A 24,912-nucleotide genomic window follows, 5' to 3' on the forward strand; every position below is an offset into this window, starting at 1 on the left:
GCCCCTGACATTATCCATTTCTTATTTAACAATGGAGTCATTAAAAAAAGAAAGAGAGAAGGGAGGCTGGGAGCAAGAAAGTCATTATTGTAATAAATACAGGTCCTGGTATCTTGAGAAGCTGCAAGTTTGGTTTGGCTGAAGAATATCAAAATCCACTCAGCAAGAAAATGACATGTGTTGTAGCCAAAGTAAACAGTTTTTATTCATTTTCCATATGCAGGCATAGGAGGAGAACCCAGCATATTTTATATTTGTACATTTTGGGGAAACACGTAGAATTTTAATCATCATAATACGAACCACATCCCTTCTGCTACTTAATGTTTCATAACTGCTTGGGAGCACTGCACAAGCACGTGGAAATCAGCAATCCCGTGACATTTCAGTGCTCGTGTGGCTTTTGGCAGGTCCAGACAGAAAGAAGCACACCTGAATTGTCTCAGTTATGTGAAAATTTATTCTATGACTGTTTCCAGAACATGTGATTCAAATATCATAGTAACTTATCAAATATAACCCTCATTGCCAGGAACATTTGCCTTGAGCCTTATTGACATATTTTTTTCTTTTTAAATTTTTTTTTTTTTAGGGGCGCCTGGGTGGCTCAGTCGGTTAAGTGGCTGACTTCGGCTCAGGTCTTGATCTCGCGGTTTGTGAGTTTGAGCCCCGCGTCAGGCTCTGTGCTGACAGCTCCGAGCCTGGAGCCTGCTTCAGAATTTGTGTCTCCTTCTCTCTCTGCCCCTCCCCTGCTCATACTCTGTCTCTCTGTCTCTGAAAAAATAAATAAACGTTAAAAAAAACATTAAATTTTTTAATGTTTATTTATTTTAGAGAGACAGAGCAGAGACAGAGACAGAGAGACAGAATGAGTGCGAGACAGGCAGAGAGAGTGGGAGACACAGAATCCAAAGCAGGCTCCAGGCTCTGAGCTGTCAGCGCAGAGCCTGACATATCAGCGCAGAGCCTGACACGGGGCTTGAACTCATGGACAACGAGATTATGACCTGAGCTGAAGTTGGACGCTTAACCAACTGAGCCACCCAGGCGCCCTGACATTTTTTTCTGATCTCACTGGAGATGGGAATGTCTCCCATCCTCCCATAAATTCCCAAGAGTTTCCTTCTCTCTCCAAAAGAGAAGAGCATCTTGGAGGCAAAATCCCTACCCTTTCTCATGAACATGATCAAACACATGCATTTCTAGAGAGGCCTTGAACCAAAGATCAGAAAAATGGAGGATGCTTTTGTTTGAAATAGTTTCCCACACTCCAACAGTTATGCCTGCCAGACAAAATGTTCGCAATAAACTTTATAAACTTCCAAATTTTGAGAAGTCAGTTGTAGGTTAACAGATGCAAACAGAAGAGGGGGGAATGGATGGTTCAGTCAGTTAAGCATCCAACTCTTCATTTCTGCTCAGGTCATGATCTTACAGTTCCCAAGATCAAGCCCTGCACCGGCTTTGTGCTGAAAGCCTGGAGCCTCCCTTTGGATTCTCTCTCCCTCTCTCTCTGCCCCCACCATGCTTGCAGGTGTGAGCTCTCTCTCATTTTCTCTCTCTCAAATTAAATCAATAAACATTTTTAAAAATAATAAAATCCTTAAAAATAGATGGAAATAGAATTAATTAAGTTACTGATAATGTACATAAAAAGCCTTTAACAATGCTTGGCACATAATATGTGTTCAAGAAATATAATAAAATTAGCTATTGTAACTTTACGATTTAGGATATTCACAATTAATGACAAATGGTAGCGTGTATGTACTTCTTTATAATCTTTGCTTATGAATTAATTCATTGCTGTTTGCTGTTTGTTTTCCTGTTGAGAGGTGGAAAGGAGAACATGAGCAGAGGTGTGAAACAGCTCATTGATTTCAGTAAACTATTAACCCAGAAGCCTCACCACAATGATTCTAATCAGAGCACTGAAGCAACTCTGGCCATTGATGACATAGCTAATCAATGAATTAAAATGTCAAAACATGCTACCCAGTGTCACCTTTATCACAGGATAAGAAAACATCAGAATCAGAAGGGCCTTCCGAGGTCACCGGGCACAACGGCCTCATTTCACACGTGAGGAAACTGGGGCCCAAAGAGGTGAGGTGACTGGTCAGAGTACGCAGTCAATAGCAGAGGGGTCATTCCAACACTGGACTTCTTTTTTAATCTTTTTTTAAAAAATGTTTTTATTTATTTGTGAGACAGATACAGAGTGAGCAGGGGAGGGTCAGAGAGAGAGGGAGATACAGAATCCAAAGGGAGGCTCCAGGCTCTCAGCTGTCAGCACAGAGCCTAACATGGAGCTTGAACCTATGAACAGTGAGATCATGACCTCAGCCGAAGTTGGATACTTAACCAAGTGAGCCACCCAGGCGCCCCATGGACTAATTTTTTTAAACATTTATTTTTGAGAGAGAGAGAGAGCACACAAGCAGGAGAGGGGCTGAGAGAGGGAGACAGAGGATCCAAACGTGCTCTGCACTAACTGCAGTGAGCCCCATGTAGGGCTCAAACTCACCAACCGTGAGATCATGACCTGAACCAAAATCGGATGCTCAACCGACTAAGCTGCCCAGGCCAACACTGGACTTTTGCCTCCATGTGTAGGGTCTAGTTGATCTCGTTATTTGTAGGGCATTTCTTCCCCTCTGAAAAAACACGTCTATCTGATTGTACTGTGTCTGTGTGACACCATTACAGCTGGACGTGCCTCCTCGGCCTCTTGGGGGTGATGGCCTTATAAGCCTTTCAAATACGGAGACGAGGGATTATGATTTAAGATCATTGAACCAAAGGGGGCCCAGCAAGTATCCCTTTAACCTCAACTTTTCTGATCTGCTGTTGTAGATATCCCGGATATATGGGTGCCCAGTAACATCACCTCACTTTAGAATTAAAAAGAGCACTATTTTACTTTTGTTTTCCAAGTGTTTACTTTTAATTCTTATTTAAAAAAAATTTTTTTTTATTAAAAATTTCTTTACATTGGGGCGCGCGGGTGGCTTAGTCGGTTAAGCGTCCGACTTTCGCTTAGGTCATGATCTCACGGTTCGTGGGTTCGGGCCCCGCATCGGGCTCTGTGCTGACTGCCAGCTCAGAACCTGGAGCCTGTTTCAGTCTGTGACTCCCTCTCTCTCTGACCCTCCCCTGCTCACGCTGTCTCTCTCTCTCTCCTAGAAATAAATAAAACATTAAAAAAAAATTTCTTTACATTTATTTATTTTTGAGAGACAGAGAGAATCAAGAGCACAAGTGGGGGAGAGGCAGAGAGGGAAGGAGACAGAATCCCAGGCAGGTACCAGGCTCCAAGCTGTCAGCACAGAGCCCGACATGGGGCTCAAACTCACAGACTATGAGATCATGACCTGAGCCAAAGTCAGACGTTCAACCGACAGCCACCCAGGCTCCCTCTGCCCCCCGTGTATTTTTAAACGAAGTCTTTGAAGTAGGTCACAGGAATATCTTTCTTATATCTAGACACAGCATTTTTAGTGAAAATTAGTTATTGATGAGTTGAAATCACTTGTCTCTGATTCTGATGTTCAAAATGCACAGTCCAGCTGGGAAAATTAGCTTAAAATCACACACGCAGAACCCACCATGGAGTTGGGGCTGGAGGCTCCTCGAGGCAGTATTTGGGTCTCCTTTATGCTTGAATCCCCAGCACTAAGTGCCGTGCTTGGTACATTGTAGGTGCTCAATAAAGTTTGCTGGACAAATAATGAAAGAATGGACAAACTGGGGTGCCTGGGTGGCTCAGTTGGTTGAGTGTTCAACTCTTGATTCTGGCTTGGGTCATGATCCCACGGTCATGGGATTGAGCCCTACATCAAGCTCAGAGCTGAGCATGGAGCCTACTTTGGATTCTCTCCCTCTCTCTCTCTCTGCCCTTCTCCCCCACCCTCTTGCTCTCTCTCTAAATTAAAAAAATATATATTAAAAAAAAAGAAATGCAAGTGGTTAAAAAGGAGAACTAACAAATAAGCAAGTTAAATTTCTGGTTCTCCAAACTTTCCATGGGAATAGAAAAGTACCCTCATGGGGCGTCTGGGTGGCCCAGTTGGTTAAGCGTCCGACTTCAGCTCAGGTTATGACCTCATAGTCAGTGAGTTTGAGCCCTGCGCCGGGCTCTGTGCTTACGGTTGAGCCTGGAGCCTGCTTCCAATTTTCTCTCTCTCTCTCTATCCCTCCCCCACTTGCTCTCTGTCTCTCAAAATATGATAAAGACATAAAAAAATTTAAAAAAAAAAAGGAAGGTACCCTCACATGGAAACAGAAATTCATGCTTTCTGAAGTTGTGTCTCCCAAACTTTATGGGCTGGGGGCTACTTTTGGTGAGACCAAAAAATCAATCAACCAGCCAAAAAGAAAACCAAACACCCTTTCAGACTTTTCCATCCATTTCTGGTAGCCACTGCAAAGCTTATTTCCATGTCTGCAGGGGCATCCTTGAACTTCAGTGGATGACTCGGGAAGGCACCCCTGCACCCCGCTACTTCCTTCAGAAACGCTGGCTGCTGTCTTTTGTTCACTCCAGAGGCTAGCTGGTCAGGTTCTCTCCTTTTGGGGGCCAAACTTTGGCAAAGCCCACATCTAAGTTTCTTGTCTTGGTGGAGTTGCACCTAATATGGTGTTCCCATGAAGAAAAAAACCAAATACTTGTTTCCTTGTTGACATTTTATTTATCTTTGGGAGAGCACAAGTTGGGGGAGGGGGACAGGCAGAGAGAAGGGGACAGAGGGTCCAAAGCGGGCTCTGCACAGACAGGCTGACAGCAGCGACCCCGACGCGGGGCTTGAACTCACAAACCTTAAGATCACGACCTGAGCAGAAGTCAGACACTCAACCAACTGAGCCACCCAGGTGCTCTGCTTGCTGACATTTTAAACAATGCCTCTTTAACGAAGGCTTTGCCTTTATCTCATTAGGCTCTCCGCCAACCTGGCTTCTGATTACATTTCCCCATGAAGTGGTGGAGGGTGCTTCAGCGTGCATGCTGCTTGAAAGATGGCCATTCAGACAGCCATGTGCTGTAAAATGATTTTGTGCATGTGGCCCGCTAGTAGGGAAAGGCTTTCCAGCAGACTATGTGTGTCCGCCCTGGCACAACACCATGCTGGGGCATGAATATGTATGTTTTAAGGAAGGAGCAACAGTTGAGAATGAACGAAAGACATAGCCTGGGCACCCTCCCAATGCCTCTAATCACACCACTAACCCCCCTTTAGGCGAGCTCAGTTCTCATTTTCGGAGGTGAAACTGGCATCTGAAGACATGTTTTTGAGATGTGAACACTGAGGTCTCTATGTAAGAATCGGCAATAAAACATCTTTATATTGACCACATTTTCTTTCCCAGAGACATGAGAAAAGAACATGACTTGCCTCGTAGGTCTGAAGAACACTCGCTTCCTTTCTTAAAACCTTCCATGGCGTTTTTCTACCTTTTATTTTGAGTTAAAGAAGGATGGATACCTTTGTCCCAGAGCCAGGAAGACTGTGTGCCCTGTATCTTTCACACAGCAGCTACATGTCACAAAAAAGAAGTGTTTTTTTTGTTTTGTTTTTTTTATGTGCTTTTTCCTGTGGCATTTAAAAAATCTGCACTGGACTTCGCCACATTCATTTTTTCCATCCCCAAAAGCACCACTGTGAGTTGGTGAGAGGAAAAACATTAACTTCACTTAAGCCTGGAGAGAGGTCAGTGGGCATGTCCGGAATCACACAGTGACTCAGAATACCTGCCTGAACACCTTCTTAATCAGTCTGAAGGCTGGCCATTCACACAGCAGGAGATATTTACTCATTCTGGAAGTCTCTGAGGCTGTGTTTCTAAATGGTCAACATCTAGCTTAAGGAAGGAAAATCATTTCATTTTTACTCAAGTCAACAAAATGAAAATAAAAATACATTCAATAAAGTTTGTAGAGAGGTTCTCTCACGATAAATCTATAGTTGGTTATTATTAGACTAGAAAAGTCCATTTGAAAGATGTTTCGGGGCACCTGGGTGGCTCAGTCGGTTAAGCGTCTGACTCTTGATTTCGGCTCAGGTCATGGTTGTGAGATGGAGCCCCATGTCGGGCTCTGAGCTGAGCACGGAGTCTGCTTGGGATTCTCTCTCTCCTTCACTCTCTGCTCCTCCCCCACTTTCTCTCTCTCAAAATAAACAAATAAACATTTTATTTTAAATGCTGTATCAAGTTTTTGAAGGTGATTTCATGGCATGTGCTTGCACCCTCATGACCGACCCCCCGTCCCCATTCCACTGGTGCCACTGTGAGCAAAACAACCCAAGTGGCAAGACCCACCTCTGAGCCTACCTGACATTTTACAATTTTTTTTATGTTTGGGTGAAAGCTGACTTTCCCAGTATCTGGAAATCTCCCTTTACCTAGATGCATGTACTCCAAAGTGTTAGAGAATTAAGAGAAAACAAAAAGCCACAGCCAGCAGTCTGAGATACCAACTTTAGGCCAGTTTCAGGTCATTAATCAACTCATGGAAATTATTGGTTCTAAATTTAAAGTCTGCCCTTTAAGGGAGCCTCTGTGGCTCAGATGGTTAAGCGTCCAGCTTCGGCTTGGGTCATGATCTCACGGTTTGTGGGTTTGGGCCCCGCGTCAGGCTCTGCGCTGACAGCTCTAAGCTTGAACTGCTTCGGATTCTGTGCGTGTGTATGTGTGTCTCTCTGACCCTCTCCTGCTCACTCTCTGTCTCTCAAAAATAAAAACATTAAAAAAAATTTTTTTTAAGTCTGCCCTCTTCCATTCCGCCGTGGCTGACATCCCTGTTTTCTCCGAATTTGTACTTGAGGTAGGACACAACAATTCTCCTGTCCCTGCTTTACCCTTTGCAGGCTAAACAACCCGAGTTCCTTTAACTATCCAATCTTTTTCTAGCTCCCTCCCCCGCCTGCTGTAGGATGCCTCCCTGAGCCTGCTGCGACTTTCCCCCATCAGGTTTTCTGGGGGTTCTGGAAATCCACCCACACCAGCAGCCCTCGCACTCCAAAACAGAAACAAGACAACTCACACACATTCCCTCAGACTCACAGGAGAAGTGGCTCCTCTTCCCAGGGCTGGCACGTGTCATTGATTTCATACATTTTAGTACACGTAGTCATCTGTGGGTTTCTTCGGCCATTTAATTGAGCAAATTAAATTCTAAGATAGTCCAAAGTTTAGTAACGTAACCAGAAGACTCTTAGCCACCGAATATGGCAATGAAATGAAAACCTGTCTTTCAAGACTTTGGCCGGGACAATGACCAAAGAAGAAAATCCCCGGGGTCCTTTGCAACATGGCCACTTAACGTTGCTCGGGGGAGACGTGTGGGTTTCCTCTAGCTGATGATAATCACAAGAGTTGGTCCTACTGGGTATAAAAAAGGGAGCTTTAAGGAAAAGTTTCTTTACAAGTTGAAAGTAAAAGAAGCTAGGCTGATAAGAATTTCAATAGATTTTAGATAGGAAAAATTATAGATACTGGTTTCAGTTATTAAGAAGCATGAGCTTAAGCCTTTTGACCCATTAATTAAAGTTCGTGTTCAAAAAGTATGTTCAAACACAACCTTTAACAGCTCAGTTTCTAAAACAGGATCATAAAAGCAGGAGAGAGAACAGATCGGTATGTATCTGTACTACAGGAGAAATCTTATCACTAATTACTAAAGGGAAGGGCAGGAGTCCCAGTGTGCCTGGCAAAGATTTTACTGAAGCGGTACTGGGGTGGGGGTGGGGGCCATGAAAATGTCATCAAAGGGAATGAAAGCCCAGGCATGATTTAAAAAAAAAAAAAAAAACAGCATTCAGAGCAGTCGAGCCAAATGTCGAGTGGGAGGCACTACTATTTTTTTTTTTTTTTTTTATATGTGAAGTTGCATCTGTCTGGTTCCCTTTCCTGATGCCCTCTGAGCCCCACATCTCTCTTCTGTTGTCTCTACCATTAGCCTAAAATAAGACACCCAAGTTTTGGTGTGCGTTCAGGTGTTCCAATCACTAAATGTCAGTTGAGTGAGGGGAAACACCAGTTAAAACAAAAGTAGAGGGGCGCCTGGGTGGCTCAGTCAGTTGAGCTTCTGACTTCGGCTCAGGTCATGATCTCGTGGTTTGTGAGTCCAAGCCCCAAGTTGGGCTCTGTGCTGACAGCTCAGAGCCTGGAGACTGCTTTGGATTCTGCGTCTCCCTCTCTGCACCTTCGCCGCTTGCACTCTGTTTCTCTGTCTCAAAACTGAATAAACGTTAAAGAAAATTAAAAAAAAAAAGTAAGATTTCTCACAGTTGTTATTGTGACTTGTCCAGATCCAGGTTCAGACTTTTCACCCTTATCCCACATGCCCTCTCAATCTTCTCCCCTTGGGGGGGCTGGAAGAAACAGAAAGGAATGCAGCGCCTAATCTCTTTTCTTTCCGGTTCTCTAAGTAAACCTTGGGCTCTGGTTGGACTGTGTGACTGTATGTGAATATCGTGATGTCTGCATTCTCATTAGATCAGAGCAGTCAGATCTTATGGTTTTTACAACTCCACGTGCTCTGATGGGTAGTTCCATCTAGTACTGACCACTTTCCATGGTGCACATGCGCAGACTCTCAAATTAAAATGTAGCAGTTTGAATTTGTGCTAAGCACAGCAACCCGAGTGCTTTTTAGAGTGAGCCTTGGCCATTCATGGCGCTTTAAAACTACCTGTGTATTCACTAGTTGTGTGACTAAAGATTAATGCTATGTCCACAATAAATTGCTTATCTTGGGGCCACCAGGGTGGCTCAGTCAGTTGAGCGTGCAACTTCAGCTCAGGTCATGATCTCACAGTTTGCAAACTCAAGTCCCACATTGGGCTTGCGACTGTCAGTGCAGAACCCACTTTGGATCCCTCTTCTCTGCCCCTGCCCCGTTGGCGCGCTCTCTCTCTCTAAAAAATAAACCGTTAAAAAATAAAATAAAATAATAAATTGCTTATCTTGTACTCACTGCAAAAAGTGAAATACTTGGTGTTTGAATGTGTTTCTCAAAGAATTTCCATTAACCCAGTTCATATTTCTCAACAGGAAATCATATAGACTTGGAAGATGATAAAAGACATGCAAAGAGCCAAAGACCGGAACAGACAGAGAGGTCAAATATATAAATATACCCACGTGAAGAGACAGAAATAAGATATTTGAGGGGCGCCTGGGTGGTTTAGTCGGTTAAGCGTCCAACTTTCGCTTGGGTCATGATCTCACCATTTGTGGGTTCGAGCCCCGCGTCGGGCTCTGTGCTGACTGCCAGCTCAGAGCCTGGAGCCAATTTCAGAGTCTGTATCTCCCTCTCTCTCTGACCCTCCCTTGCTCACGCTGTCTCTCTCTCTCTCTCCTAGAAATAAATAAAAAATAAAAAAATAAAAAGAAATAAGATATTTGAGGGGCATTTTCACAAAAAGTTGCGTCTTTAGAGAAGAAGTTAAAATTACACTTTTTGGGGCACCTGGGTGGCTCAGTCAGTTAAGCGTACGACTTCAGCTCAGGTTATGACTTCAAGGTTTGCAGGTTCAAGCCTCACACTGGGCTCTGTGCTGTTAGCTCAGAGCCTGGGGCCTGCTTCAGATTCTGTCTCCCTGTCTCTCTTCCCCTCCTCCGCTCGTGCTCTGTTTCTGTCTCTCAAAAATGAATAAACATTAAAGAATTTTTAACAAAAAAATAAAATTAGACTTCTTTACCTGAATTTTCAGATGTAACTCACTTTGTAGAGTATTTAGAAAAACTGAAATCCGGGGCGCCTGGGTAGCTTAGTCGGTTAAGTGTCCGACTTTCGCTTAGGTCATGATCTAGCGGTTCGTGGGTTAGAGCCCCACGTCGGGATCTGTGCTGACTGCCAGCTCAGAGCCTGGAGCCTGTTTCAGAGTCTGTGACTCCCTCTCTCTCTGACCCTCCCCTGTTCACACTGTCTCTCTCTCCTAGAAATAAATAAAACATTAAAAAAAAAACCCTGAAATCCTCTCTCATTTTTATGAATAAAACTGGACTTGTATTTAAAAATAAAAAGAGCTTAAGAAGAATGCGGCAAAACATACGTCACCCCAAATCACACGCAGAAAGGTAAGATGATCTTGGGGCACCTAGGAGGCTCAGTTGGTTAAGCGTCCAACTTTGGCTCAGGTTATGACCTCAGAGTTTGTGGGTTCAAGCCCTGCATTGGGCTGTCTGCTGTCACCAGCACAGAGCCCAATTTGGATCCTCTGTCCCCCCTCTCTCTGCCCCTCCCCTGCTCACTCTCTCTGTCTTAAAAATAAACATAAAAAAATTAAATTAAAAAAATAAAGGTAAAATTGTCTTTTACTGATAAATTATTAAAAGTACTGCTCAAAGTAAGTTATGGAATATGCATGCAAAGTAGTTATTTTTATATTTGATGTAATAGCAGCAATGCTTCCAAAGAAAGGCAATATTGCAAAAGAACAAAACAAATGAGAGACTGCGGAGTCACTTAGGTTTATCAAGTGTTCCCTTAATATTCTGTGAGAAGAGGATACACAAGCTGCATTTAAAAAAAATTAACCGATTGCACATGTTCGCACAGTTGTGAGTTCGAGCCCTGAATCAGGTTCCCTGCGGTCAGTGCAGAGCCTGCATCTCTCTCTCAAAAATACACATTAAAAAAATGTATATATAACCTAGTGTAGACATTTCTGGCATTTGGAAACAAATGACTGGTCCTGGTTAAAGCCTAGAGGAGATGCAGACGCTTTGATTCAAAATGCAGTCGGCTAACAGAGATTCTGTCTGGCACAGAGAAAACTGCCACAGGCCAGGACTGGTGTAGACCAGCGCTGGGAAAGAAGTCCATCTGGCAGGGAACTACGGTAGGAGTCACAACAAACAAGCCTGCAGCACATTTCAGGGTATGGAGACAGCAATCAAATACAGAAGTCCAAACAGGTTGTTTGCATGGCCTCTCTTCCCCACGTGGGCAGGGATTTTTACATTTTGTGCATGGTCACATCCCCAGCTTCTGCGACAGTTCCTGGCTCAACCATTTGATGGCTGAATGAACATCAACCAAGTGACAGAAGATAGATTTGTCAAAGAAAATTAAATCCCACAAATACCTAAAGAACACCTGCGCAGTGCAAGGTTAAGTGGCCACTTACAGTGCAGACGTAACAGATAGGAGGCCCAGCAATGAGACGTGCAAATGCTGGATGACAGGCTGGTGATGGGATCGACTCGCTGAATCTGTCAAGATCAATTTCTGAAAATCAAGCTTTGTGGTTTTAACGATCCAAGCATTAGGTATAGACCTAGCATGTCTAAATCACCTATGAGTTTAATAATCCTAATAAAAAGATGAGCACGGGGTAAAGTGGTTTGTCGGGGGCAGAACTAGAACACTCGGGTGCACAGGGCAGACAAGCACCTGAGGAATGAAGGCGGGGTGGGGAGGAGTGGATAAGGTGAGAGATGCAGACTGTCCTACCTTAGGAACTGCTGGGCTCCAGCCAACTGGGCTCCAGCCAACAAATACCACCCCCCCCCCCCCCCCCCCCCCCCCCCCCCCCCCCCCCCCCCCCCCCCCCCCCCCCCCCCCCCCGGCCAGCCAGGTGTCATATTTCAAAGAAAAGCCAAAAGTCCAGCTTTGCAAGTGGAAATATGCTGGTTTTAAAATATAGATAACTAATTCAAAGGTTTAAAATACACCCGGAAAAACACACACACAGGTCTGGAAAACATGGAGGCCCATGGAGCTCCAGCCTGCAGTCTCAGGTCTAGAGTATACAAATCACAGGGAGATAAGCTTCACACAGTCACTGAGATATTATTTCTCGTAAAATGTCCCCACATTGAGCTTACAAGAAGCTATATCCTATCAGTACTGTTGGTTTGATTTGATAAAACCTGCATTGCCTCCATCTTTAGATTTTATACGGTGTATCAGATGTGGCCCGAAAGCCAAATTTTTGTACATTGAATTGGACCTTATTAACTCACCATCTAGTGATGATTAACCTTCTCATTTCAGTTTGGGAGTGACCATTAACTGGCATTAGCCAATTTAAAATTTATGATCCCCTGGCTTTTCAGCTCATTTTAAAGGAAAATGGAGTAAAATCTCTGGGGGAGAAGAGCCTTCAGTTTCAGTGAGAACCCCACCCGCATCGGCTTCGTAATAACTGCCCTCGGAGATTTCCGAAGTAGAACTTCTCGGCACCGGAGCACTGAGGCTGCTTCCCCCACACAAAGACGTAATAATGAGTGATTTACCACGCAGGACTTAGGTTCCAATTCAGCCAACTTGACCAGAACTGAGTTTTCCCCTCCCTAGTATTATTTGATGATTTTACCATGTTAATTTCCAAATGGCTATGAACAAGCCAATGAGTTTCTGTTGTTTCTAACATTTATTTCCCAGGTCTACCTAATACTCGACTCTTTTCAATACTCGCATCGCCTTAGGGGATATTTTCTGATCTATTTTACAGCAGGGTTAAAAAGAGAACTCTCCCTCGGTGCCTTTATTTTTGCAACGCGTAAGCATTTATTTCAGGTTATCAAGCGAGGCCACGTGAACCAAGGCAGAAACCATCATTAAATCAAGTTAATACAATGTCAAAACGTCACCAGGCTAACGATGTTAAACGTAGTGTAGACGCCCGCCCGAGCATCAGTGTGAACGGATAAAAAAGGCACTTACGAGGATGACTCGCAAAGATTCCTAGTTTCAAGACCCAACAAAAAGCCTCCAGGAAGTGAAGTCGGCAGGTTCTAATTTCACTTATTTTCATGGCTGTGTGTGCTTTTTTAATTGCTATTGTAGTTTTCCACTGTGAAAGCAAAGCGCGTCGGAGGAGTCTGGTGGATTTTGAGCAGAAAAGCCGCCCCTCTCCCGGAAGTCTGACGGAGCGGAGTTCCCGGAGGCGCGCGGCCGCCCGCCCCGGCCACCCCTGCCCCAGGGGGCGTCGCGCTGGGCGGGGCCGGGGGGCCGTGTCGGGCTGGGGGGTTTCGCTGTCGCCGGAGAGCTCGGCGGTGCCAGCGCGCCTCGCCGGCCGCCCCCCCCCCCAACTCCCCTCGGGCTTTCGAGAAACTGGAGAACTTGCGCAGCGCTCCGGGATTTTCCGGGGCGCCTCGGCTCCCGGGAGCACTGCCTCCAGTCCGCGCCCCATCCTCCAGCCGCCGAGCGGTCCTGCGCCCTTGCCCCGCTCCGCTGCCCCCCTTCCTTCCACCGCCTCCGCCCCGCCCCCACCTCTTACTTCCTCACCCCTTCTTCTACCGCCCTGCCCCCCCTCGCCTCCTTCCTCCACTTCTGCGTCTCCCACCTCTTCTTTCCCTCACTTCTCCCTCTCGCACCCCCCTCCTTCTCTCCCACCTCCTCACCCTCCCCACTCCTTCCAACACCCCTCCCCTCCCCCACGCCGGCCCCTCCCCCGGCTCCTTTCCCCCCTCTCCCTGCCTCTCCTCTCCTTCCCTCACTTCTTCCCACCCCTTCCTCCTCCCCCTCCCCCTCTTCTTACTCCTTCTTCCTGTCTCCCCCTCTTCCTCACCCCATATCTCCTCTTTCCCTCACTTCTTCCCTCTCGCATCTCCTCCTCCCTCACTTCCTGCTTCTCATCCCCTCCTACAGCCATGTCTTCCTTCCTCCGCCTCTGCACCCTCCCACCACCTCTTCCCTCCTCCCCCTCACTTCTGCCACCTACTTCCTTTACTTTTCCCCCTCCCGCCTCTGTCCCTACCCCTCTTCCTACTGCCTTGCCCTCTTCCAGCCCCCCCACATCTGTCACCTCCACCCCTCACCTCTTCCTCCTCCTCCTCTTCCCGTCTTCAACGCCCCCTTCTATCCTCGTCTCCCCTCCCCCCCTTTTTCCCTTCACCCAACTCTTCCCTCAGGACTCCCATCTCCTCTCTCACATCTTCTCCTACCCCCGCTTCCGCCCACCCCCCCATCTCCTCCTTCCTCTCACCTCCCACCCCTTCCCCACAGGGTAGCCAGTGGCTCCTCATTTCCACAGATTTGGGTTGAGTGTGGTTTCAGGCCTTCAGGCGAGAATACAGAGTAGAAAGCTTTTGCAGCCCCCCATCCCCCCGCAGGGGGGGTCCTGCTTTCAGCTCCCCTCCCTGCTGTCCCCCGGAAAGCCCTGCTCTCTATCAGCCCCAGCCCCAAGGGCAGCGCCCTACCTGTTCTTATCAATTTAGGGATGATTCTGCTCTTGAAGTTTAGCACAGATAAAAAAAAGCACACTAGTACTTTTTATTGGAAAGAGGAAAAGAAGGGCTCAGCGGGGACTGGGAGAGAGGCCAGAGAACTGGGGAGCAAGCTGGTGCTGGTGTGCTGGTAGATAGGGCCCCTTAGAGCAGAATTTCCTATTGGGACACCTGCACAGGGTTAGGCAGATGGAAAGATAAGGTGGCCTGGACCACAGAGTTCCAGGGAAGGAAAGAGTGTGCTATTTCTGCTGCCAGAATTAATGGCCACACAGTCTAGTTTCCCACACCCCCACACTCACCACAAGTTCAGTAAATCACATGGGTCCATTATTCTCATTTTGCACATTAGGACACCGAGGCCTGGATAGACTAAGTGATTTGGCTGTGACCACATAGCTCTTGGTGACCGTCCCAGGACTCAGACTCCTATCTGTCTGACTCCCAAACCCCCAACCAGACTCGTAGCTGGTGGCTAAGACAGATGGTTCTGCTTTCACGCAGATTGAACTGACACCTGGCTTGGAGGACAGTCAGGGAGATTAGCGTACCTGTCCACAGTTCTTCCAGACTGTCTCAAACTGGACAAAATCTGTGCATCTTTACCCCTCAGGGTGTCCCTGAGGCCTTTCATTAGCAGGAATCTCCGAATTCCTAGACCCTCCCCCAGAGTGGGGACTTAAGGAGCTATTGTCTCTAGTTAACTCAAATCTCCTTGTGGCCCACTGGGGAAAGTCCTTGGGCCCTAGGCTGGTATCCCAATGCGAAATTACTGGACTGTCCGAAAGGATTTTTAACTAGCCCCTGTAATTCCCATTCTGCTACAAAATGAATCTACAGTAGTGAGGAGGGGGAGACCAACAAGGGGAGGTAAACTTGGGAGTTTAATGGGGCCCTTGCAACACATCCCGAAATCTCTGCGTGACTATGAGGAACACGCTGGGAAAAACTGGGATTCTTGGTCCCTATGGTATGTTACAGGGTGACTTCCTCAGGAGACTAAGGAGATGGATACCAGGGGTGGGGCTGGCGATGGGATATTTGTGGTTCAGCGTGTGTGTCTGTTCCTTTCCTGTTTATCCCCAGCGAATATAAAACACACATGTTTCTGTCAGGCTCCTCAGATGGTTTCTTTTCAGAAGGTTTCGAGATACCACTAAGGATGTTTTTTGCTTCGGTTGCATTTTCATTCCTACTTGATATCTCTGTATGCTCAGGCGTCACCAGAACACACCCTCCTCGTCCTCACCCACAATGAGAGAAAGTCTTGACAAGCCCAGCCTTCTAAGAAAGTCAGTGGGAAGGCTCGTTCTCAAATAGAATGTTCTACACACGTTCCAATTGAGTGCAGAGGGAATTGGTGTTTAAAACTCCGTGTCATGGAATAATACCTCAGGGTGCCATCCGATGGTTCGTTTATCTCTACACCGTGTACGGCTGCCATATTGATAAATAAATCCCCCACAGGAGTGCTAGGAAGTTATCCTCCTGGTTACCCTTTCTCCATGTTTATAAGAATGGAAGCCACCAAAGGGAGCCTGACACCCCAGCCTTGTTTTTTGGTTGGGGGGGAGGCAGTAGACCAGGGGTCCCTTAGGCAGACAGCCCAGGGAAGAGAGAAAACAGCTGTAACGACCCGCTCTGGGAGCAGTGGTGAATCCCCGCTGTGGAAGGGGCCTCTGGTTCCAGGCTCCACGGCAGAACCGGCCCATTTCTTCCAGGGTGGCCGGCTATCCCTCATCTTTTTGTCGCGACAGCCTCCATGGTGGAAGACAAAACTGAGGCTTCCTCTAAGAAACTCCTCCTCCTACAGGGACCTGAAGTCCTACTCTCCCAGTATAGAGGAGGGAGTCGTGGACACCCTTTAGAGTAGACACCATCCCTGCTCTCGTTCCTAGGGAATCCGGGGGCAAGTCCAGGCTGATCGCTTCTTGGCCTTTTGGCTAAGATCAAGTGCGGGCTGATGTGCTCCGCGAGACACAATGGGCATGTGTTTGCCATTTGACTGAGGCCAGCTGCAAACAACGCTTGGATCCCAGGTCTGGCTCCTGGGCTAGGGAGCCTCAGGACCTTTGCAATGGCAGACCAGTGAGGGAGGTACTCTGGGGCTTCCAGCACCTCTTAAATCATCCCTGAGAGAGAGCCACTTACTTCCGTGCGCTCAGGCTGCCGCTGGCTGTGTCACGAGAAGATGAACTACAAGTAATAAAATCAAGATGAAGTTCTGCGTAAATCTTTCCAGCTCACAAAGATCGTAGAGAGTTGAAGATGAAAGGCATACTAAAGACTATCTAGTTCTAACTCGTCATCCCGTGGCTGCAAAACCTAAGGCCCAAAGAAGGGGTGTCAATGAACCCACAGTTCACCCGCGGCAGGAGGGCTTCCCACGGCTGTCACGCTGCGCCCTTACTGCCCTGATAGTCCCACGGCATCTTTTGACTTTCGAAAAACAGTTAAGGAGAAACCAGTCTTCCAGGATCTTTACCTCCCTCTGCGTTTATGGTTTCCAGCTGCTAAAAATTGGCACTGTTAAAAGTGGGTCGTCCTGCCTGTCATTGAGGGTCAGGGCTCTGGGGAGTGCTGATCTGGAGGCGCAGAGGACAGGCAGGTGATTGGAAACATAATTGTCAGTCTTCTCCCTGGCGCCTGGGGACTTCTGTCACTCAGGTCCCTGGGCCTGTTGCCCTCGGCAAATACTAACTCACAGAGTCCTTCGCCAACTCCAGTCATCTGTACATTTGCCCTCTGGGGATGGAAAGCTGGAGGAAACATTTCCTCATCTAGTTGGCCACAGATGGAAAGCTGTTTTTGCCTGATGCAAGCCCTCAGAGAGCAAATGCATATTTAGGACCTATAGCTTTCTTCAGGACCCTTTCCTGGACCCACTGTAGAGGGGGAAAAAAAACCAAAACCTCACAAGATGCTTCATTTAAGAGGTTTTGGTTGCTGGGAATCCGCCTGAGGTGGCTCAAGCAGCCAGGGAAATGTGTGCATAAAAGAGTGTCTCCTGAAGCTCAAGGACAGATGGCCACAGGAACCCAGGCAGGACTCCTCCGGCTCTGGTCTCTCCATGCAATCAGCTTTCCCTTCTCCTTAACTAGGACCACTTGTACATCTTCTCTAAGGAAGAGATTAGCTGCAGGTGACAGGCTGGCCCAGGAGAGAGTATGATGGGCCCAGCCAGGGTCAGGTGCACAGCCTGATCCCATCAAGGTGGCCACAGGTGGGACCTCTGCCGCGTGACTGGCTGCCACACAGGTCTTCCAGATGGAAGAATGACGGGCGGTAGGCAGACGTTTATAAAGTGTGACTATCCTGGGTTTCAATCAAATTAGCTATCAATATAGAAAAAGTGGACTGGTGCAGGCGGGAGTGTTGAGGAATGATTCAGACACTGCAGCCTAATTTCTGGAGTGAAAAATGGTCTCGCTTAGAGTTGTATCTTTTTAGATAGCAGTTTCCTATATGATGCAGCTCCTATCCTCTGGGCACTATTAGGAAAGCCCATCAAACAAACATCTTAATCTTTTTTTTTTTTAATGTTTATTTATTCTTGAGAGAGAGAGAGAGCCCACAAGCAGGGGAGGGGCACTGAAAGAGAGGGAGACACAGAATCTGAAGCAGGCTCCAGGCTCCGAGCTGTCAGCACAGAGCCCAACCTGGCCCTCGAACTCAGTGAACTGTGAGATAGTGACCTGAGCCAAAGTCAGATGCTTAACTGACTGAGCCACCCAGATGCCCCACACATCTTAATCTTTTATGTGCCTATCCTATGTATTTTCATCCTGTTGATATACACTAGCTTAGATAGATATGAAAATGAAATAAAGGTATACTTTTAAACTCTTGTTTACTTAAATAAATATATGCACACATACATATGTTTTTAAAAACCCCACCTTTTCCCAAAAAGGATGGGAAGCAACTTCTAATAAAAACACAGAAGAAATGTGACCAAAAGCCATTAGCACTAAAAAATAAAAAATTTTAAAAAAAAGTAAAAGCCATTGTAGTAAACAGGTTGCAGATGAGCAGAGTGACAGAGGATGGACAGACTAGAATTCCTGGCCTGAACTGATTAGTAAACCTCATTCTGAACGTTCGAATATTCAAGGCAAAGAAGAAAATATTATGAATCAAATTGCTCTTATTGTTTAAAATTTTTTTTTAATGTTTATTTTTGAGAGAGAGACAGCATGAGCAGGGGAGGGGCAAAGAGAGAGAGACACAGAATCCGAAGTCGACTCCAGGCTCTGAGCTGTCAGCACAGAACCAGATGCAGGGCTTGAACACATGAACTACGAGATCATGACCTGACCCAGAGTCAGACACTCAACCGACTGAGCCACCCAAGCGCCCTGAAATTGCTCTTATTATTTAAACAGTGTAAACCTCTAGACGAGTTCTAAATACAGTCTAAATACAGTCCAGGGACTATTGTCCTGAAAACCCTTTCAGTGAGTCTGCAGATCAAAACTCATTGTTGTAATAATACAAAGGTGTTGTTTGCATCTTTCACTCCCATTGTGTCACGAGTTTTTAGAAGCTACACGTCAGGTAATATCACCACAGGGAGAATGCAGAAGCAAATATGTGAATCTAGCTTCTACCAAGCCAGACAGACATTGTAGAGATTAGCAAAAAATTAAAACTATGTCACTCCTCACTAATTTATTTTATTTTTTTTCAAAATGTTCATTTTATTTTTGAGAGAGAGAGAGAATGTACTAGCCAGGGAGGGGCAAAGAGAGACGACAGAGGATCCAAAGCAGGGTCTGTGCTGATAGCAATCAGCCAACGCCGACGTGGGGCTCAAACCCACGAACTGTGGGATCATGACCTGAAGTGGGACACTTAACCAAATGAAACACCCAGGTGGCTCCCCATCACTAATTTATTTCTGTTTTGGAAATTTATTTTCATGAAACATTAATTATGTTGGCATATGATGGATTTATTGCTATTATTTTAAATGAATTAGTAAATAGTTAATTTTTGTTTTAATTTCTAATATGGTAAATATTATAAATATAGTCCAGATAAATAAAAACTCTTTAGGGATCTTAACAACTTTTTAAGAGTGTAAAGGGATTCTGCAACTAAAAATTTCAAGAACTGCTAATCAAGAATATTACTATTATTTATGCATCTGAGATGGTAATTTTTGCCCCAAAAGTTCCTTTCTAGAAGGCAGGGGTCATGGCTACATTTGATCCCATGCAAAATTAAAATCATTTTATGAACAGATGAAGTCCTTTTTGTACACATACATTCCTTTATTCCTCATTATACCTGTTCAAGAAATATTTATTGAGAACCCGGGAAGTATATTCCAGGTACTATGCCTGACTCTGTGAAGATAGTGCAAGGTAAGACAAACATGACCCCTGTCCTCACAGAGATCTGTGAGCTCATTTGCAAAGAAGAAACAATGAAGACTTGAAAATAATCCAGGATCAATGTAAAACTATATGGAAATTGCTTTTGTTTATAGTCACATAAAGTACTAATTAAAAAAATATATATACTAGGGCTAACTGAGTGGCTTAGTCGGTTGAGTGTCTGACTTCAGGAGTGTCTGAGATCAGGTCATGATCTGAAGGTTTGTGACTTCAAGCCCCACATGAGGCTCGTTGCTGTCAGTGCAGAGCCCGCTTCAGATCCTCAGTCTCCCTCTCTCTCTGCCCCTCCCCCATTCATATTTTCCTTCTCTTTCTCTCTCAAAAAAGAATAAACATTCATTTATATATACTATTTAAACACACACACACACACACACACACATATATATATATACTATTATTTTACCAAGTATGAAAATTTGAGGTTGAAAAGATTCCTGACAGGAGTATCTCATTTGACAGGTATTAGATTTACTGATGATTCACGTTCCAGCAGCCCTGGTCTGTTATTATTGTGTTTAAAAGTATGATGTGTTTTGAGAAAATTCAGTGTAGGTAAACAGAAATCTACATTAGAAAGTATTATACTTGCATTACAAAAGGGTTTTTCACTTTGGAAATACTATATGGGACTTCTACAAGGCATGATCAATAAGCTTATTGAACAGCTCATTGTATACAGTTCATTGTATACTTAAAATATGATTCACATTATCACAATTGATTCACAACTTTTCAGTTACATGCATAATACATTTAGGAAGGTTAAATTGTATTGCACCGTTACAGTAAAAAAGGAGGAAGCAAGCTTCTAGTTGTGGCCAGTGACTAATGTTAGTGGAGCCTTGGGGCAGGAGGAAAAGTGCAGAACTGGTAAAAGGGAGGTGACAGAGAAAATATGAACTGTGGGGTATTCTACTTGAACTTCATTTCTTTGTTTCACAGTATGGTCGGGCTGGAAGGTCGGGGCAGCGCATGTAAATTTCAGTATGGCATCAGACAACATTCCTTTATAGTGTTCTTGTTGATTCATGGAGAGACGTAGGGTAGACGTAGGGCAAATGAGATTGATTTGTAGCTGGTTGAACAATCACTTCCCAAAAGTCTTGAAATGGATCCATTTCCATTTTGATGGAGGTCCCTTGTGACTTCCCACAGGGCTCTGCCTTCAGCCTTACTCAGTACAATATTGTTCTAAGTGATATCCTGAAGAAATCTGTTGGTGACAAATAATGGGAGGAAGAGCTTATACATTAAGATGCTAGAGCCAGGGCCCAAAAATATTTTTAAAGTTGGAACAGGTGTCAAGTCTAATAAGATAGAATTTAATAGGCAAGTATCCCACAGTTCTGTACCTAAAAGCCATCCAGAAAAGTTGAGGATGTTTGTAACCTGGCATGTTTAAACGGAACCAAGATAAGGCAAAAACAAAAGTGCACCTGTAAAAACTTGGTTATGAGTAGGCCACCACCTCGTGTCTAGGATGTTTCCCAAAGCTCTATGGTATCAGTAGATGTTATTCCAGGGAACAGGAGGTTTAGGGTAAAGAAGAAACTCAGACGGGGAGCATGGTTTAAGAATGCAATATGCAAAGGAAAAAATAAAAGCCTTCTTAAAGTGCTACATGAGAGACCTTTGATTGTATTAATAGAAACCGTATGTCCAGAATAAAGGAGGGGATTGTTCTGCTCTACTCTGCAAGTTAGCCCTCTCCTGAAATAGTGGAGGCAATTCTGGGTTACTACCTTTTATGGAGATTTGACCACCTAGAATATAGCAGCTGATATGGAAAAGGTCTTGAAATTATGCCATGTCCCTCTCTGTCGTGTCGCTCTCAACAAGGCAAAGTATGGCCCTAGGTCTTCAAGGCCTCATGATTCCTGGCTACATGTCAAACCTCCCTTCTCTCCCTTACTTCTCCATTTCAGCCTGGCTCACCTTCTTGATATTTCTTGAACATGGATCATTTATCCTTGTAGGGCCTTTGCTTTTCCCCCCACATATTCCCATGCTCACCCCCTTGATTCAGTCAGGTCTTTGCCCAAATGTTACCTCCTCATGTGGACCTCCCTTACCTCCCAACCTAAACATTCCCATTTCCCAGTCTCCTTACTTTGCTTTTCCTTCAGTGTCCTTATCATTACCTGACCTTATGTTATAAATTTATTTAACTGTTTATTTTCTGTCTTCATCAATAGAATGCAAGTCCTAGCAGGGCTGCGGCTTTGTTTGGTTCCCCAATCCATTCCCTTGCTCCTGATACACCTTAGGTACCCTGTGAGTGCTTTTTGACGAACCCCAAGGTCATACTGCAAACCCACAGAAGGGAAGACTCTGAGAGTTATGTCAAACATTAGGGAAGCTACCTCATGGCAGAGGCCTCTCCCACATGGCCAGGCCAGAACAAGGAGCGGGCGCTCAAGGCAAGGAGCTTTGGGACCGACTCTCAAATGTTTCTAAGAGTTGGAAAGGGTAGTTGGGCTACCTGGAGCATCCCTGCCCCAGGGCGTGTTTCCTCAGATGTGAGAAGGTCAGAGGGATTGTTTGGGACTTGAATTCAAGGACACTTAAGACTTTTTTCCATTCTAGGGGCGCCTGGGTGGCTTAGTCGGTTAAGCCTCTGACTTCAGCTAGGGTCATGATCTCACGGGGCGTGAGTTTGAGCCCTGCATGGGGCTCTGTGCTGACAGCTCAGAGCCTGGAACCTGCTTCGGATTCTGTCTCTCTGCCCCTCCCCCAACCACATTCTGTCTCTCTCACAAAAATAAATAAACATCAAGAAAAACCCTAAATAATAAAAAAAGACTTTTTTCTATTCCAAATTTTATGAGATGGTCACAGGTCAGACCACCTGTTTCTTGTTAAAACATTTCTGAATTTGGTCTGCTGAAATAGTTTTTCTATGAGAACACACATTTTCAATGTTTTGAATGTGATAATGGGATTCAATTTGTAGAAACGATGCCCATTTTCTGAAACATGATTCAGAATATGTGAGACTTATGGAAGAAAAGCCTAATTTTGTGGGAATTGTATGTCATTCTCTGACAGCATCCCAAGAATGATCAAAAGGTACCTAATTTTTCTTATTCACATGACCAATGTGCTTACAAGCCTTGTAAATAATTGCAAATGTTGCCTTCTCAGGATCTTTCTAGATACGATATGGCATGTGTTCCAAGGGGAATGATTTTAGCACTCAACAGCTGAGAAAGGAAATGAATTATCCATTGTGACTACTAGGGTGATTGAGGTAGTCAGGCATTATCCTGATATGGACAAACAGACAAAAGAGTAAACAATATTTTGGTATGCTTTTTGAATGAGGCAAAGTTTTCTTTTTGAAAATGGCACTAAGTGTTTCACCCAGAGCTCAGAGAACACCGAACACAGAGGTCTGTGTATTTTAATAAATTAAAACAAACACAGAACTCTAACGGTGCTTACAGAGGACTCTGTGTTTCTCACTTGGGGATAAAGGGACAGAATATCAGTGTGGAGGGACTCCAGGCACCTTCCAATTAATATCTCCAGCACTGACTGACTCCCACAGTCCCAAAGCAGGCCAAGAACACAGACAGAGCTTGAAAGCGTGTCATGGGAATTTGTGACTGTTTCTCTGGCTATGTGATGAGATTTTAGCTGCCTATAAATGTCTGAGGTTGGAACCCCATGGCTAGTGTTCTGTTAACCTAAAAAGTAGGGGGGAGAACTCTTTCCCGAAATTCTAAATTTGTAAAATTTATTTCAAAAAGCAAACAAAAAGCCCCAACATAATGTCAGCGCATTAAAACAACCACTACTGAGCTAGATAGAGGCAGACACTTCTTTCTCTCCCATCAGTCAGATTCTAGAAGGTAATTTCATGAGAAAGGCAGGGAAGTATATGGATGTGTGATACTGGTTCTTAGGAACGCCCCAGGAAATGAACTTGTACAGAAATGGAGTCAGTGAAGTCAGAGAAGACCCAAGATGAGAAATGGGGATGCTTCTATTACTTCATCCTCACATATGGGACAACTGATGTCCTTCCCTGGGCATCAGCACCTCATGGGGACTCTCCTATGGGACTGTACGTTGTCTGAGTTGGCCTTTGGGTCCTACCCAGTGCTGCTGATGGGGCCTCTCTTTCCTGGGTCTTCTTGTACTCTACACAGTAAATCTGTGGAATCACGACTGCTACCCAGGGTGGGCCCAGGGTCAGAGACGCACTGCAATTGTTCTATATGTTTCACTGGCCTACTGAGCACTTGGCTGCCAGTTCCTTAAGGACAGGGACGATATTGTCACCACTGTATCCCCAGCACCTAGCACAGCCCCAGCCCCAAAGTCAGCCCTCAGTAAAGGTTTTTTTGTTTTTTGTTTTGCTATTTAATGAAGTGGAAAGGTCCAAAGAAAGGCAAGCCAGCATTTACTTTCTCACCAATGGCACTGAGTGCATATGTTTTATGAGAGCGTGGTTTTCTTCCTCCATATTGTTTTGGATTCTCAAGTAATGGACACCGCATACACCCTGTCACCTGCTGTATTTCTTTGGGGGTCTGAGTCCTTGCTCACCTGACTCTCTCATACTGTGCCTGGCCCCCATCGATGATCAATAAACATTTGTCAAATAAGTAAAAAAAATTTTTTTAATAAAAAAATTATAAAGTGATAGCTACTGGCCTCGCTTGCACCTACCGGCTGCTGACATTACCCAATAAAGGGGCCTCTTTCAAAGCTCCACGTGTTAGGAAATTGAATTTCCCTAAAGGGAAAAGATGTTAGGACAGCAGGCCCTTTTTCCTACCGCTTTCTGGGAAGGTGAGGAGAAAGGTGGGACAGAAGTTCCCAGGGTCCCGGTCCTGCACTGCCCGATGGCCTTTCAGAGGTGACCCCGAACCCCCGGCCTGCTCGTCAGACCATAAAGGCCCCAGAAAGGAGAGCCGTCCGGTTCAGAAGCCAGGAAAGCACTTCATCTCCCGCGCGACGAGGCCCCTCCTCTGGCTCCCGCCCGCTCCCACGCGGCCACCAAGTGTTTCAAAGGTGAGGACAGGGAGAAATGTGGGGGGTACAGAGCGCGACGCGGCTCTCCGCGGGCCCCGCGCTGCCCCCGCCTCCTGGAGCCTCCATTTGGTGAGTTCACCGTGGGCTCAATAGCCAGGAGAGAGACACCTGCCGGCGGCTCGCGGCAGTGCGTGTCACCGCGAGGCCCTGGGACGCGCACGCAGGGCCCTGGGAGGCCGGCGGGGAGGGGGCCGCGCAGCACGGGTCCCGCCTCCTCTGCACCCCACTTCTTGCTTCCGCTTCCAAGGACCCGACGTGATCTCTTCTTTGGCCGTTCTTCGGA

At 45.7% G+C, this 24,912-nt stretch overlaps 1 long non-coding RNA gene across 2 annotated transcripts; it reads right to left on the reverse strand.

Moving 5' to 3' along the window:
* Positions 1-741: 741 nt before the first annotated feature.
* LOC120246847 lies at positions 742-9,268 on the reverse strand. 2 transcript variants are annotated; one of them, XR_005532169.1, is made up of 3 exons: positions 9,232-9,268; positions 7,063-7,380; positions 742-774 (listed from the first exon to the last, which is right to left on the reverse strand). It is a non-coding gene; the product is annotated as an uncharacterized LOC120246847 (long non-coding RNA). The 2 variants fall into 2 exon arrangements; XR_005532167.1 differs by having other exon boundaries at positions 7,063-7,383; positions 9,232-9,266.
* Between the last annotated feature and the right edge of the window lie 15,644 nt (positions 9,269-24,912).

The sequence above is a fragment of the Hyaena hyaena genome, unplaced genomic scaffold (assembly GCF_003009895.1).
Source record: "Hyaena hyaena isolate Hyena2069 unplaced genomic scaffold, ASM300989v1 scaffold_11, whole genome shotgun sequence".
NCBI lineage: Eukaryota > Metazoa > Chordata > Mammalia > Carnivora > Hyaenidae > Hyaena > Hyaena hyaena.